A 16,562-nucleotide genomic window follows, 5' to 3' on the forward strand; every position below is an offset into this window, starting at 1 on the left:
CGAACTGATCGGAACGAGTGAGAAACAATAAGAGCGGACCATTAATTTACCGATGCCACGAATGATGCAGGGCTTGCCAGGGTTTCTAAAATGATTATCAGAGGGCGCGAAGCGGCCTGTGGCGTGTGGCGGTTGGACCGCGTATGGTGGCCTCGAGGATAAATTGACCGAGTTTATCAGACAGGGACCAACCCACATTAAGTTGGAACTGAGAAAAAGAGGTTTTAAGTTTATTCCTGACTGAGTTCCTGATTAAGTTTATTCCAAGACTCAATGTAGAAAATACAATTTAACCCCTCCTTTCACAAACTAATTTTTTTCCGACATTGAGGAGAGGAGAAAATATACGACTAGTGGGACTCAAAAATCTTCTTGACTCAATTTTTTAAAACATGTGGTTTGGCTCCTTTCTGATAAACTCGGTCAAAATCTAGGTGAAAATAATACCCTTTGTTCTCTTTTTTTTATTTATTTATTTTTTTTTATTCCTCCTCCTCTCAGAACTGGAGAGTTTTCAAAAAATGAAGTGAAAAACTAGCGGAGAGCTAGGAATCGGAACGAATGAGATTAAATATTAGGATTTTCCTGGTGTTGGCCGCGATTGAAAAAGAGGGCACGATTGCCAGAAGATTAACGTCAGAACTGCACTGCACATGCCAGCTCAACAACATTGTAAACTTAATGTGGCCACAATTCTCCATAAGCTGAACAAACGCAACTTAACACTCACCAAGTCCTCTCATTTCCTTCTTCGCTCACTCATTTACGTCGCTCAAAGCCGTTACCCAGGCATCTACTTCCTTAGTGGTTCCTCCTCTTTCTTCGGCTCTTACGATGGTGCATTTTATGCGTGAGGTTGGAACTGGTCACATAATTTTTCGTTTTCAGAAAGAACACCGTATGAGCATTCAAAAACCATCAAATTTTCGCTGAAAAATTCAATGTGAGATGTGTTAAGCATAAATACGGCTCATCATAAATCTTAAATTAATTTACTAATGCGGGGCTTGCTAAGGTTTTCTAAAATGAGCATCTTCCATTCCTCTTTCTCTCAGAACTGGAACTGACCAGAAAGTTTTCAAAAAATGGAGTCATGGATAGCTTGGTCAGTGAAATCCCATAAAAAATTGAAAGAAAACGCAAACAAGTTCCTAAAACAAAAGAAAATTATGAAAGGTAATCTGGCAACGTCTAGATGTTCATGCGGTGTGTTTTATTTGCTCCAAAAACCAAATTAAAATTTCTGAAGACTAATCATAACTACGCCGGGAGAAGAATATGACATCAGCTAAGTTATTCAATTTTTCTAAAAACATATCAGATCTTTTTTCTCGTTTTTTTTCTGCCGGGCGCATGACGTCATTTCCTTTCACCTACTCCAGAACGTAAAAAAAAATCTTAGAACTTTAAAAGCATTGAAAAATAGACAAAAAAAGAAAGAAATTGTAATCATACAAAACTTGAAAGTTCCACAAAATTATATGAAAATTGCCTCTAAGAATAAGAGATAAGAACGTCCCTTCGCTTGCACACTGATTCTGGAGCCCCTCTCCGATATGTGGTGATGAGAAGATGGATATCGATCAGTAGCGAAAAACCGGTTTCGAATCTCAGCCATGTTCAAACGTACCACTGTGCGTTTGTTTACTCCGACCCCTCCCTCCGCTCCAGCCGCGTGCAACGCTGCCGCTCCCCTCCCCTCTCGCGGCCTGAACTTGGTGTTTGGCCGTGATGTTCTCCAGTTGTGACTGAGACGCCGCCACGTAGGTCACGTCGCTTCGCTCCGCGTCGGAAACGGTTACTTTTCAAAAATCACTCCGATTCCAGCCTTTTCCAGTGTCTTAAACCGCTTGAAAGTGCCTCGTGATAGATTTTACTTTTCGCTCGTAGGTAGTTCTATCCCATTCAAACCGTTTCGTGGGTTCAATTTGTGCAGTGTTTAACGACGGATTTGAAAGTGTTTACATCTCTGCTCTCGCCTGCATCCTCTTGGATAATACCCCCGTGCCAAAATGTGTTTATGCCGGCCAAGTACTGTGTTTATTTCGGCAAATTAACGAGTGAATCGTACTATTTCCATCGCAGATTTCCCGAAATATCTCGCCGTTTTACCGGGAATGGTCGGCTGAGTCTGGTGCTTTCTCAGAACCGGCGTGTGATAGTGCTTTGTTTACTTGTTCTCTCCCCGCTTTCATGCAAGCCTTTTTGATGTCTAACTTTTGATCACTGTGTCCGAGAGTGGTTTTACTTAAATGATAACGTTTCCTTAACTCGTGCATGAGAGTGTGATATTCGAAATCTCGGCCTTAATTTCGCCTATTCATTACTCTTTGGATCGAAATTTGTTTAGTGTTTGTGTGAAGTGTATAAACCACAGCCTAAATTTGGATATTGGATTACTATTTTCGAGTCTCCTATAATAAGGTGAGTTAGCTAAGGCTGTTAACGTTAATTTTCCTTTAGAGTCAAGGAACATCATTTCATTGACATCTCTGATTGATTGATTAGTTATCTCTAAGGTTTGATCAGTATGCCTCAAACATCTCATGGATGCAGGCACAAGGCACAGCTTCTAATCTGAATGGTCGCTTGGAAGAGAAAGACCAGAATCAGCATCCTCGCTCTAGCAGGTTGTTCCTTGCTTACCTATCTCCTGGTTGCCTGTCTCCGGTCATAGGGAGATTTTCAAACTGGAAGCTGATCAGGGACGAACAAATTAACCTAGAGTTCGAGGATTTTGTTCATTCACCGATAGTCATCGTTTTGTCTGAGAATAACCCAAATATTACGAAAGTCGATGACGACAACTTCCAAATGGACGTATTTATGCTAAAAGGAACTATGTGCATAGGGATTTGTCCCATGTATGATAGTTCCTCTTAGCACAAACATGTCCAAATAATATTGTTGTGCACAGGACGTGTACTGTATGTCAACGGTGAAACTGCCAGACCACGTATCTCGATTTGCAACGTTGTAGACATCCACTTATACATTATTTCTTAAACGGAAAACTACTCAGCGTCGATTGATTCTTGAGAACTTCCGTGATTTTTCCTCAATGTGCCGAGTAAACTCTTAACGAGGTGAAGTTTTCCAAGAATGATGTTGATTTGTTTTCCCTCAAAATACTAGAATGGAAGCGGAGTTTTTTAAACACCGCAAGCGAGATAGGTACGCGGTCTAATAGTTCCACCGTCAATACATAAACGAAATACCCTCTGAAAATTGTCTCACCGAAGAGATAAACGGATTTATTTTCTTGTCCGAATCAGCCGTTAAAGTATGTTGGCTAAATACAGCTGACCCAACAATTTTTTTTAAACGGATTTTGGACTGAGAAAAGTGTATTCTCAATGAAAATGAGTTGAAAAACAACAGTAAGATTGTTAAAACAATATTTATTGAGAATGAGTATTGCCTACTGCGAAACACCCTCTTTCCGATTGTGACCGCTGCAAATTACGAGAAGCTGTACGATACACCTAAAGCTTCTCGCATTACGAAAGATCCGTTTGTCGGGTTGCCCAAGTCAACTAAGTCATTACGAAAGGGTGCGACATTTGGTGAGGTCCGGTTTCGTGAAACCCCTCAAATGTCGGTTAACTAGGCATACGTATTTTTCAGCTAGGGGATGAAGTTTAGGCGCCAACGCTCCGAATAATCCTATTAACTTCCAACGAGTGAACTGAAAATTTCTTCTGAAGTCATGTCTCCCTTCACGTCCGTCTTCAGCATCAGACCCCAAGAAATATTCGGATGTATTGTTCGCACAGAAAATCATCAGGGAGTTGGATGGGTCTACACTATCTAATTTTGAAGATTGAAGTTAGTGTTGAATGACTAACGATTTAATTGCCAAATTTATCGTCTGTCGCCAGTTTTCTCCCCTCATTCTTAATGTTCTCGTCGTGAATTGAAAGATGAAGATCGAAATTTTAGCCTGCATCTTTTACACTGGTATTTGTCACAGACATTTTTGTGTGAGGTTTCTAATTGGCAATGCGGCTTTTGTTTTTACCTAGGATAATTTTCTTTTTGAAAAATATCAACATTCGAATACTTAGCACTCAACAAGAATGAGTCCAGATTTAAATTTGAAAACAATGTCCGTCATTCGGTGACTCAATTGTTAAAAGTTGCAAAAAGAAAAACGCAGTGTTCTTGATCTTCCGACCTGTACCTTGCACCTAAGTTCTTACGCACCTACTTTTGGAATGTAACTATCCAAAATGTCAATATTTTAAAAAATAAGTTCTCAAGTATGTACACATTTATTTTTGGTTTCCCTTTTAAATATTCTCAAACTTGGACGTCGCATCCAATTTTCGCTGCCAGCATTTTGCTCGGGCGGTTTCCTCAAAGGATTGTCCAGATTCCTTAATTCCAGAAATCGGTCGCATTTGAAAATCTCAAAGCGTATCTCCCAGTCCATAAGGAAGATACGGTATGATTTACACTAGTTAGACAAACCGTCGAGATAATCCCTGATCTCGATTAATAGGTCGGTGACAGCAATGTAGATGTGACAAGTGACCTCCTCCTCACATGGGAGGAGAAACTCGTAAAGTGATCACCCTCCAAAAACAATATTATCCCTCGACTTTTACAAAATGCCGGCATTCGTCACACACAGCATTTCGACGGAGCGTGAAATAGTGCATGTCCAGTGACTGGACCGGACTGCAGTCGATGTTGTCGGATGCGCTTCATTCGAACGTATTATTCTAAAAGGAACTATGTTGCACGTAAACTCTATGCACATAGTTCCTTTTAGCATGAATCGTCCGTTTCGCCCTCTTCACCCTGATTTAACGAGGGAAAGTGGCGACGTTTCGGCATTTACAATACTCCTCCCTCTGCCCTCTTAAGCAGGAACGCCGTACGAGCCGTTTGATGTTGCCAAATTTCCTTCAATAAATCTCGGATTTTCAGGAAAATTTGTGCATATTTCTCCGCCGATTTTTCTACAGGATTCGTTCGTAATTTGATCTAAAATGTCTGAAAATTTCAAGGTAAAATATTCATGTCACTCTTTAAAAGTAAATATTTTGAGAGAAAATTTTTGGCAACACTCGTATACCCATATGGCGTTTTTACTTAGAATGGCAGTCCTGCTATCGCTGGTTATTTAAAGTTTGATGCTGTCCGCCCTTTGTCGTAAATCCTGAGCCTTGTCTTTTAGAACGCGCGACCGATGCTCTTTCCCTGACCTACTCAAATTCTGAGTGCTATTTGTCTCGGGAATTAGGAAGAGATCTCTTCTGTTGTGAGTTGTGATTGTCGCGACGATTTGTTTGATATTTATCTCCTGTTTTTGTCTCCAAAGTCGTATTCTTGTGGAAGTCTTGCCTTTGAGCAGAAGTTAATTTTTTTGACGGAAAATCTAAAGAAAATGAAGAAATTTACAATGATTTAGAACAAATAGGTTTTGGAAAATGTGAGGCCAGAAAAGCGCTCAGGCGATTCTTTTTTTCAGTCGAGTACACTTTCGAGCGGAATTACTTTTCGTTTCCAACCGTTGATGCGAATATTATCTCTCAGAACGGAAACGAAATCGATTGCGATAATGAGTGGAACTAAAATTACTTGGTGTGTTGATTGTTTCTACTCCGCAGATAAAGGATACGTCCGGCTCGTTGTAGGCCCCTGAATTATCGGTCAAGGGTCATCGGAATTTTGTTTTTCGATAAATTCTTTTTAATCTTCATCATATCATCAGAGGCGTGGGAATAGCTCGATCAAAATGTGCCGAACTTTCCTTTCTTCCTTTTCAATGATTTGCAATCTGGAATTTGAGTTAGGTTGATTGAGAAGTGGTGTATAAGCACGGAAAAAAAAGAATTGCTGATTCAGCAATTCAATTGCTAAAAACAGTGAGTGCAATGTTTCAACGCAGATTTAACAACAAAAAAATGCAACTTTTAGTAACCACCCCCGTGGTTAAATTAGTTTACAACGTAGTTAAAGTAGCATTTTTTTGTTGTAAAATCTGCGTTGAAACATTGCTCTCACTATTTTTAGCAATTGAATTGCTGAATCAGCAATTCTTTTTTTTCCGTGAGTGAATGAAACTCTAATTGTACTTGTTAATGATTGGAAACGCGATTTGGAAAAGGGTACTTTTTGCCGTCCCTGCGCTTCTCTGGCAATGCTAAAATCAAATTTCTCTTTTGAACATGCTTTCACATTTATTTTCCTCCATTTCACCTTTCTCAATGTTTTTACGCGGAAGCTATATTGCGTGGACAGGAAGGAATAATTTTTTTTGCAGCAGGCAAGTCTCTGCCTCCTTACCGTACCATTAACATAACTTTCATTCGGATTCGAGAACTTTTCGATTTGAAAGTTGCATTTCAGGTCAGTTGGTTTTTTGAAGGGTTCGAATGGTGCAGCTTATTACGTCCCAAAATTCTTCCGACGTAATACCATGAAATACGTCTGAGCACGTGTAACTCGACAGGAATATTTCCAGCTCGGTAGTGAACGTGCAGCGCAGACTTTCGATTTCCTCTCACCATTTTGAATCTTAATCCTGAAGGAATGAAATTCTCAAAATGCTAGCAATCGAAATCAAATGCTCGAATCCGTTTTTTATACTGTTTGAACAGTGGTAGACTCGCGGCAAGTGAGGCGCAATATGAATAGTTGACCTTTTGTTTTTCCTCATCAGGACGCTTCGTGTGGAATTCAGGATTTCAAGCTTTGTTTGGTCTCGCTACCTATTAAATCTCTGACCGCAACTGTATAAACACGGGTCCGGTTCGTAGTTAATATGGGGACAGCAAACATAGGTAGGGTATTGGCGCTCCCTCTACAATTTATTTCGTCCGCATCAAAAACATTCAATCTCCTGTCGCTAAATTGAATCCAAACGCAGTTTCAAAAGCTCCGTCCCAGAATAAGGGCATTTACTTAATTGAACCAGCGAGAACCTAAACACACCAACTCGGTAACTCAAGAATGCTCAATTGTCATAGACATAAATCGTTGAAGTTAGCGCATCTGTTTCACTGTGGACCTTTAAGTAAAGCGTCCTTAAGTACTTGTCTTTCGGCACCAACATGAATTATCCTTGACTAAATTCTTCAGTTCACCTACTGTGCAGTTTTGTGTGTGTCTTGATTATTTTAATTTTTTCGAGTTGATGTGTTTTAGTTCTCACAGATTCAATTGGTTGGGTAAGAACAAGAGACAAGACGACCACAGTTGCTCTTGCACTTAAAATTACTTTACTCTCTCTAATCTCTGTCGATAAGGTTGCTGGCCGTCGTTTTTCCACTGCTGGATAATTAATGCGAAATTTCTGCATTTGGGTCTGTCAACGACAGGAAGCACGAAAATGTCTCCCCTCCGTGCATGCGAATGCGCCTCGATGCGGAACAGCGGCGAAGGACCTTCGCCAGTTCGCCACTTGTTCTGCTCCCAAGTCCAGCCTAATTTGAAGACTCACTCTCCGCCAGGGGCGCTCTTGCGGCGCGTTCCATATTAAAATATGATAATTTATCTTTGTTTTTTTCGATGATTCTCTTGCTTAATTATACCTGTCCTCCCAGGGAGCCGCAGCGCTCTTCGTCCAAGGGCAGAAGCCCCGAGCTGTTACTTTTGTTTATTTGCTGAACTGCCAACGGATTCGGACTTTGGGTGTGAACATCCTTACGAGAGTGGCAGATTTTTTTTTTTATTTATTGGCGCCCTCTTCCCCTCTAATTTATGATCATCGTGAACCAGTTAAAAACTCGCGGTGTGGTCGCTAATTTAGGTGATTTGTCAGTGAAATTAATCGCTAATGATCGTAATAAAATACCCTAATCATATGAAGATCATTAAAATCCACCATAAATCAAATCACTCGTACGAAATCATTGTAACATCTGGCCCATATTTAGGTATACTAGATAGGATTTTTTAAATCAACTGGCGTTTGGTGGGTCGTTTATTTAGTTTTTAGATAATTGAATCAATTTTTCGATAATTTCTTGGATTTAGGACATTGATTCGCAGCAAATTCACGCAACATACTCCATTCTACAAAATATTTTCGTCAGGTAGACACGCAGGAATGATTTTCGGTTACAAGGACCAAATCCTCGGTTTACATGGTCGTTTTGACTCGGATAACCGAAGTTTTTGGTCCTTAAAACCAAACTTCTTTTCAGGAAACTGATGTTTTCGATTCATAAGATGAGTCTCGGTACAGCTGACAAAAATTGGGTTGGCTGGACCAAAGTTTGGTTTCAAAGATCCGAAAGTTCAGTTGCCTGGACAGGAAACTTTTGCGTGTCACGCGGACGGAAGTTTCCTCTCAGAGAATACGTTGGACTTTACTTATGTACTGTCTCTCTTTTCTATCGAACTCTGCTAGGTGATGCTAACTTCCCGCAAACAGAGTGTTCCTGCTACCTACCTCTTGGATTTCTTGGCATGGTCACCGGCTTAATTGAAGCAGCCAATGCATCTATACCTACTCGTAATTAAATCAACTTCATTAGATTCAACCCATAAATCTACCTGCCTTCCTTACCTTCCAGGGCGGGGTTCGTGAGATCGAAAGGCAAGGACCCATGCGGCAGGGCGAGTCCATTCCCTCCCGAAATGATGCAACAGGGCATTTTCTCAAGCTCCGCCGTTTTCTCCCCGAAGCATTGGCCGAACTGCATATTTCATCTCGACCTTGATTATCGGTTTTACGACCTCGCGGTCCGGAGGCAGATTCCCTACGCATGGTCAGACGCCGTCACACACTCTTGTTCGCTGCGTTACGCTTACGATTTACGATTGCTCGTTAATTGAAGAATGTGAATTTCAGCCGGTTTCGATGATCCTCTTCGTTGAAGTTACGTCTTCTTCATGCGGTGGAGAAGACTGTCGTGTTAAGGAAAAACGCCGTATGAACATTTGATATACTTGCAAAATTTCCTTCGATAAAACATTAATTTTCGATCAATAAAATTTTAAAACTCACTCGCACGAGAAAATGTGCAAGTGAGTTTTAAAATTGTATTGATCATTTATCTCGTGCGGGTCTCCAAACGAATCTCGATTAGTTTTTGAGAAAAGTAGAAAAAAAGCAACGAAAGCAGCCCAAAACAGAATAGAAGAATGTATAATAACAAACAGTGGAAACAAGGCTAAAAACACGTAAGTGCCGTGCAGCACCGAAATGTCCCAATGACATTTTTATAAGTTTTGTAGTTTTCGGTTTCAATCTTGTCTATTGCCAGCATCTTGCTTGTGAAAATATGATTTCCTGATTAGCTAGTTTCTTGATTTTTAGTACTACCTTTTAGTAGGTTAAAGCGCTATCTGAGAAACTAATGCACACACCTACGTATGTTGTCTCTAAAATAAGTCAAGATGTTAGTTCCCTTTTGCAATAATCCATTTACATGATCTGCCGATTCAGCCACTCCAATTTCTCCTTTACTTACTATCTACATTGGATTTACGAAAAGAGAATTTAGGAGTAAGAGTATGCATCTATTCATTCAACCGAAGGAAGAACTCTGATGGCCCATTTTTCATGCCGTTTGTTCAAATTACCGATACAAGCCATTGTCTCAGCGTGATGTCTTATCATCTCTTTGTTTCCTACCAGAGGTTTTGTTCGTCAGTCGAAACGCCTACTCCGTTCATAGCTCTGTAAATGTGACTAAAGGTATTCAATTGGGCCACGATTCCTTCCTCTGATCGGGGCAATATGCCCATCTGAAATATCAATTGGGCCTCGATTCCTTCCTTTGATTGGGGCAATATGCCCATCTGAAACAATCGCGGAATCCTGAGAACTGATAATCTGTCGATTTGCAACCCTGGACTCCCCCTTCCTGCTTCGATTGTCGAATGGATATCGAATGACCCTGATTGAAAAATCCCTATTCTAGGTATAGCAATGCTTTTTATCGATCAAAGTCATTCGATATCGATTCAACAATCGAGCCGCAGGACGTAAAACCTCAATACGTTTACATTGTGTTCAAAACCCAAAGCAAATAAATTACCGTCTTAAAGATTTTTAGAAAAAATCGGAAAGTTCAGACAGTAAATGACCAGGATTTGATTGTCCAATGAATCTCATTGAAGTGACTTTCTGCCCACGAGATTCGGTCCTAAAGTGTCGATATTTGTTTCGAGAACTGAATGATTTGCTTTGCCCCGTTTATTAGTACTTTTTATTCAATCACAACGTCAAGTACCGAAAAAGCCCGCTCTTTTTTTCTAAGTTATCCACTCCGATGTCATAGACAGGCGACTTGATTACGATACAGGGAGTCCTCGTTTAGCAATCGACAAAGGATCAATCTGAGCCCGGAAATCGGCGACAGCGGCGTATTAAAGTTGTCTCGTTTGACAGTGCTTGATGAATGACTCGGTATCGGCTCTGTATTTGCTACGTAATCACAGCCAGCGTGTCAGGCTATCTTCCGAGCAATCCCTGCCAAGCGCTCCTCGCTGCGGCGGCACCCAGTAACTACATCTTACCATATTTCAGATCACTGTCATAGTTCCTACGCAGCAGAGCAAACCAGAAACAGCTCGCCTGGCTCAATGATCGTTGCCGACCGTAAAAAAATTAACCAAGGTCCCTGGTATTCGAATATTAATTAGGCCCAGAAAAGAGACGCAGATTTATTTATTTATTTATTTTTTCTCTAGGTAATTGTAATTTTTTTAATTTCTCAGCTTTGATTTTCCCGCGAAATAGTGTGGACCCAGCATCATTTCTCCACCTTTGTTTAATTTATTTATTTATTCATTTATTTTAATAATATATGTACCTATTTAAGGTGCAAATGTTCCATGTCTAATGTGCCGAGATTTTTCGTACGTTTTAATACAGGTGTTTTTAGCTTTTTGCGAAACTTCGAAGGTTTACAAAGCGCAGTCGTTGCCGAAATGAAATTCTGAAACGAAGAGACACACGACATTTTTTCACAGGAAATAGCTTCAACCTCAGCTGAAATATACTGAAGAGCAAACAATCCTTTTGGGATTAGGTTGCTATTATTACAACGCAAATCGTGAATTTTTACATACATATTTAAAACATAGTAACTAACTTATGACACTCGAAAAACCACTCCTGGAATTCTAAAATGCCTAGTTTAAACCTGAAGTATCAATTGAGATCATTAATGATAGTCTTACCTATCCTTTGAAATAAGTTCTCAACATAAGTTTCTGGCAAACTATGCATTTGTCGGCCAAAGGACGCGCAAGCCAATCTTCGCGCATAAGTACCGAAAAATTTCTCATTCATAGAGACAACATTGCCGCAATATCGTGTGTGGTGAGCGTACTGTGCGTCGATTCCCCGGCCGCAAGCCGGGTCATAATTTGAGTTGCCAAGATTCATCCAAAAATCCAGAATATTCTTTAGGCATTAGGCTACGATGCGTGGATAAAATATACGGTATCGCACCTTCCCCACCACCTTGATATAGCGCCTTCTGATTCATATAGCGCGCGTTTTAAATTTTAAAGTCACCACGAGGCAACTCCGCTCAAAAAAGTTCATTATTTTTTCTACCACACAATAGGGGCTTTGTTGTCGGGTATGAGCCGCTTGCCGGCCTAAGACTGAGGCCGCTGCGTTTTCCGTTGTTGCCAGGTGTGATCAAATGCAGCCTTTTACTGCCGCCCCTAACGTCGGATACGCAACGCAAGTTCAATTTTTCAATTTCATAACCGTTTTCTAAGTAGCAGACAAGCGAATTTTTGTTTTGTTCCCAATGGATTTATTCCTAACATCTTCCGAATATCCATACCGCGGAATCAGCGCAATCGGTGTCAGTTTCAAAGATTCCAACACGGGAAATGAGCTTTTACGAACACTAAATAATGGTAGAATAGTGGTTTACTAGATATCTGATTTCATATGCTCTTTAGGTAATCTACTAGTAGTCAATACTAGATATCTGTCATCTGCTTGCGTCTACTTACGTTTACCAGCCACATAAGAACCGTCCGAAATCTTGCACTGGCTACTATATTTCGTAAAATGCAAATGTAATCAGGAATCTAGTAACCACAATTTTATCCATCTAATTAGTGCGCACTGGGAAAAAAAAACCACATTGGATCTAGAGTCCAGACTCTTGAAAACATTGACATGAAAAAATGCTCTTGATTCAATCGGATTTTTGCTTGAATCAAAACGAAATCCGCTTAAATTAAGAAGCTTGGTTTTTGATTTAAGCTAGATTCTGATTGAATCAAGAGTACTTTTTTTGTCGATGTTTTTCAGAGTCTGGACTCTAGATCCAATGTGGTTTTTTTTCCAGTGCGTTTTGTGCCCCGAAGAAAAACTCCGGCTGTGAGAGCCTTACCCCGGGCTATATAGACATACCCTCCGCACCGCGTTCAGAGGTCAAAAGTTCCGGGTGCAACACCTGTTCTTCATGTAACATACTCGGGAGCAGTCGAAGCTACGGCTCCAGCACCCAGAACTTTCGGCCCCCGAGCCCGTAACGAACGGTATGTCTGTATAGCCCACAGTTTTTTTTAAAGTCTGGCATTCCGAAGTCATGTACATACACGTAATAATACACGATCGAAACACTGCGATGAATAATTTCCGGATCACTTGACAAAGCGGCAAGAACACGGCGGGAAGCGTAGCGCACAAGTACCGTAGCGTGAACGGTTCGCTTTTTCACACTTGTGATGCTGTGCTGACGCTGACAATTGCCGATCGTTGTTCGATGATACGATACGCCCAGCTTTTGAGCCGCCCTGGCCCCTGGCTGCCTCGTCCTCCCGGTGAATATGGATTCTGGAGCTTCACCTCTGGATCCCTCCGTGGAATCGATTTCATGCTTTCCGGCCACGTTGCCGCTCAGCGATTTATCGCTCCGTCCGATCGGAATCCTCCCTCATTCATTCCTAGGAGTGTGACGATTCAGTTGGATCCAAATCCTCCGCTATTCACTTCCAGGAGTACGGAGAATCTTCACATCTGAATCCTCCACTATTCACTCCTGGGCTGGGAGTGTAATGATTTAGTCGGATTCGAATCCTCTACCTCCTAGGAGTGCGAAGATTCAGTCCGATCAGAGTCCTCTCTCGTTCACTCTTTAGGAGTGTGATGGCTGAGTCGGATACAAATTCTTCACTATTGACTCCCAGGAGTAGCGACGATTCAGTCCGATCAGAATCCTTTCTCATTCATTCCTGGGAGTGTGAAAATTTATTCGGAGCCGAATCCTGTACCATTCACTCCCAGGAGTACGAAGATTCAGTTCGGTCAGAATCCTCCACCATTCACTTTTAGGAGCATGAAGATTCAGTCAGATTCGAACTCTCCGCTGATTTTAGGTTATGTTCACTCTACTTCCGGCCAACCATAAACCTGCACAAATTGGGCCAATATATCGTCGCTATTCTGAATTTCCGACGTAAGGATACATGTAAATTTCCATGTAAGCCCTGTTCTCCGAATAACCTAATGCTTGTGGTAATGGCTCTTGTGGTAAAAGAGATACGTCCTTACTTCAGAACAACGACGATATGTGTGCGTAACACTGTTCGCAGCCATCCGTAAGCAGACGAACCGCAAAAATAAGTTAATAACGAGAAAAAAAACAGCAACTTTTTTCATAAGTCACGCGTTTTCATCCATTTCTCCTGGTTCTTCATTCACACTCGAGCGGAATTGCGGTTGGCGCAATGCAAACACGGAGTGGCGCAATAAATCCTGAATAAACTGCTAAACGCTAATTATTACCAGTTAATGCAGAGTCGGCCATCCCGCAATGTGGAGTGCGTGAGTGGCTACAATTGTAAATCTGGAAAATGACGCGTTAACTCTCGGTAACTTGACGCAGCAGGAATCCCGGAGCAAACGCAGCCAAGCGATTAGCGCACCGATGACATTATTTAGCATCATCGATGTTGCGGATGCCCCGTCGCTTTATTCCATTACTTTTCCTCCGTTCGCCTCTTTTTACGCTGTGCCTTTTTTTCCCTTCTCTCTCTCTTTTTTTTCTCTTTCTCCTCGCGCCGCAAGCTTACGATCACCGGTATTGTCCGGCTGATCATATCGAGTAATTTATTGATCAGCACCTAGCAGTAAATGAGTAAATAAAGACAAATCATGGACCACGACTCCGAGGGAAAAACAATCTCGACAGCGCAGATCGGGGGTCGCGGCTTACATGGTTGCCACATGCAGGCGTTTGATGTTGAACAAAGTATTTTAATCGGGCATTTTACGGCTCGATCTGGCAACCCTGCGGGCGATTAAAGTGACCGCAATTTTTGCATATGCCCAGCATCGTCCCATTAATATTTTAATGCGCCCCCGACAATCCGTGATTGATGACTGTCAACAGCATTAAAGTCGGCCGCGGAAAAAAGAAAAGTCAAGTCCTTCTGGATGGGTTATTAATTTTTTGCGAGTAATTCTGCTAAGTGCTTTTATTGCTGCTTTTTTCTTCTGAGATCGAGCGGGCGAAAGACAAATAAATGCAGGGCAATCGAGATGTGGCGCGCGCAAGCGCATGGTTGTCGGGCGTGTTGATTGTGCGTTTTTTTTGTTTTTTGTTTTTTTTTCGCTTTCGGGAGTGCATTAATAATAATTTGTCACAGAGTTTTCTTGTGTCTCGAAGAGAAGATTCTAACAATGCACCCTCCAAGTGCATGAGCAGCGTCTGTGTTTAAAATGCCTCGAGAGGGGAGTGTCGCTCCGTTCGAAACAATGGCTGAGGGCTCTTCAAGTGTCTCCTCTGGTTCTATTTCTATTTCTTTAGTCTTCAGATTGTCTTGGCCGAGAACGATTAGAACCTCCTCTCCTCCCTGTGTAGCCTCTCCACCTCTTTTGGCAATCTTTGTGTTGGTGTCATGCAAAATTGCATTGAGATTGGGAAGAAAACACGAATTTGTGGGGCAGCTCCGACTTCAGAGATTCGTTTTTAGGAATTCGTCCTTATCGTCATAGGAACGTACAGCAGATTAGTTTGGTTTGGAATTCTTGGACGCATTTGAAATAACAAGATAGGAACAATCAAATGCATATGTAAACTCAATTAAAATTGACAAAAGAAAGTCTGCTAGGTATTTTTCATCTTTGACTAATTGTAAGAAAAAATTTCAGCACCAAGTATAGAAACAAGTTACATATTTTGTCCAATCGGTGAAATTAAGTAGGGTGTAGAAAGTATCCCAGATGTATAGACGACGGTATTTCATAGGACTTATATTCAGCAATATAGTTTGTCGGTTTACTTTGTAAAAACCAAGCATGATAAGAAATGCTGTTAGTTTATGTTCGCTCGAGAACCTCTAATACTTCACCCTTGTGTTCCAATCCTGTAGTTTCAAACTCCAGAAAAAGCACAATGTAGAAAACTTCGAAATGAATGAAAAACAATGGAGCCGGCAACGATGTTTATAAATGGTCTAAGCGATGTGGTCATTTTGTTGCATCGTTGCCAGTTTGGATGCATTATTCGCCTCTCCTTTGTTTTTTCGCGAGGATACGTGGTCGACTCGGCATCGGAGCAACTGCGTTCTGTCGATGACCGGTCGGTCTGGGTCTGGAGCGGGGCATTCGGTGAGTATTTTCCTTTCCCAGACGTTATTTATGTCAACGGGGGAGATTTATAGGTTGCACAACCAGCCCGAGTGATCGCACCACTTGTAAATCTTTCCGCAAAGTCGCCGCCGCTTAAAATCGTAATCGCGCGACAAAGGACCCCCGCTCACCGCTATGTAGATTTTTCCTGCGAAATCGACAACAGGAGCTCGTAGCAAAGTTGCGATCCATTTGCAGGCTTTTTAATCAGCTTAAATTTTGTCTTCTGTTTCAATAAACGAGTTTTCGATCGATACGATGCACCCATGAGAAGAATTTGAGTGAACAAGTTTTAAAGAACAACCTGAAGACATGACCGAAGTTACTGGGGGTAGCGTAGCAGGAGAAGGAACCACGGAATGCATTGGATGGTGCAGTGGATGATAACCATCTGCCGTGTTCTTCATAGAGTTCTTCTGTCGGTTTGCCAAAGTTTGGATCAGTAGTTTACTTTCCTATGTTGCGTTTAAGTCTCCAGGGATGGCCATTAAAATCATAAGCAAATTGATATCGGTGCTCACCCTTGAAATTGCATGTTATTATGCTTACACAGTGACCCAATGCTACAGAAGAACGTCGTATAAACATTCAAATTTCGTCAATTTCTCCCGATGAAAAATTACTTTCAATTGCAAAGGGATTCACCTCAGGAGAACTCTATTCCGCAAGGTTTTGGTTAATGGCGATTTTGCAAGCTGGCAACACTGTTTTTCATCAATTTAAAATATCGATTTAGGTGCAGCCAGCTTCCTCAACAAGATTCGATTCTTTTACGTGCATACATTTAAATGGAATAAAAACAGTGTTACCAAGTTTCAAGAATCGCCGCTGAAGATAGTCCAAGTGTGGGAATAGAGTATGAAGCGTAGCTCGTCGCGGTGAATGTTTCGTCAAAATCGTGACATTAATTCTTCAACTCTGCGAGCACTGAACGGAGGTTAATCATTGCGAGTGCGTCACAGTGCGTTTAGCTCTTGCAATTATTCCA

General features: G+C 41.4%; 1 protein-coding gene across 1 annotated transcript in view; it reads left to right on the forward strand.

The window, feature by feature from the left end:
• The first annotated feature begins 1,716 nt into the window (after window positions 1–1,716).
• The window catches only part of LOC109034437 (semaphorin-1A), a 183,619-nt gene continuing 168,773 nt past the window's right edge, over window positions 1,717–16,562 (forward strand). Inside the window, exon 1 of the mRNA XM_019047575.2 lies at window positions 1,717–2,424. The gene's annotated coding sequence lies outside the window, so the exon portion shown is untranslated. The remainder of the gene's footprint in view (window positions 2,425–16,562) is intronic.

This window comes from Bemisia tabaci, chromosome 6 (assembly GCF_918797505.1).
Source record: "Bemisia tabaci chromosome 6, PGI_BMITA_v3".
NCBI lineage: Eukaryota > Metazoa > Arthropoda > Insecta > Hemiptera > Aleyrodidae > Bemisia > Bemisia tabaci.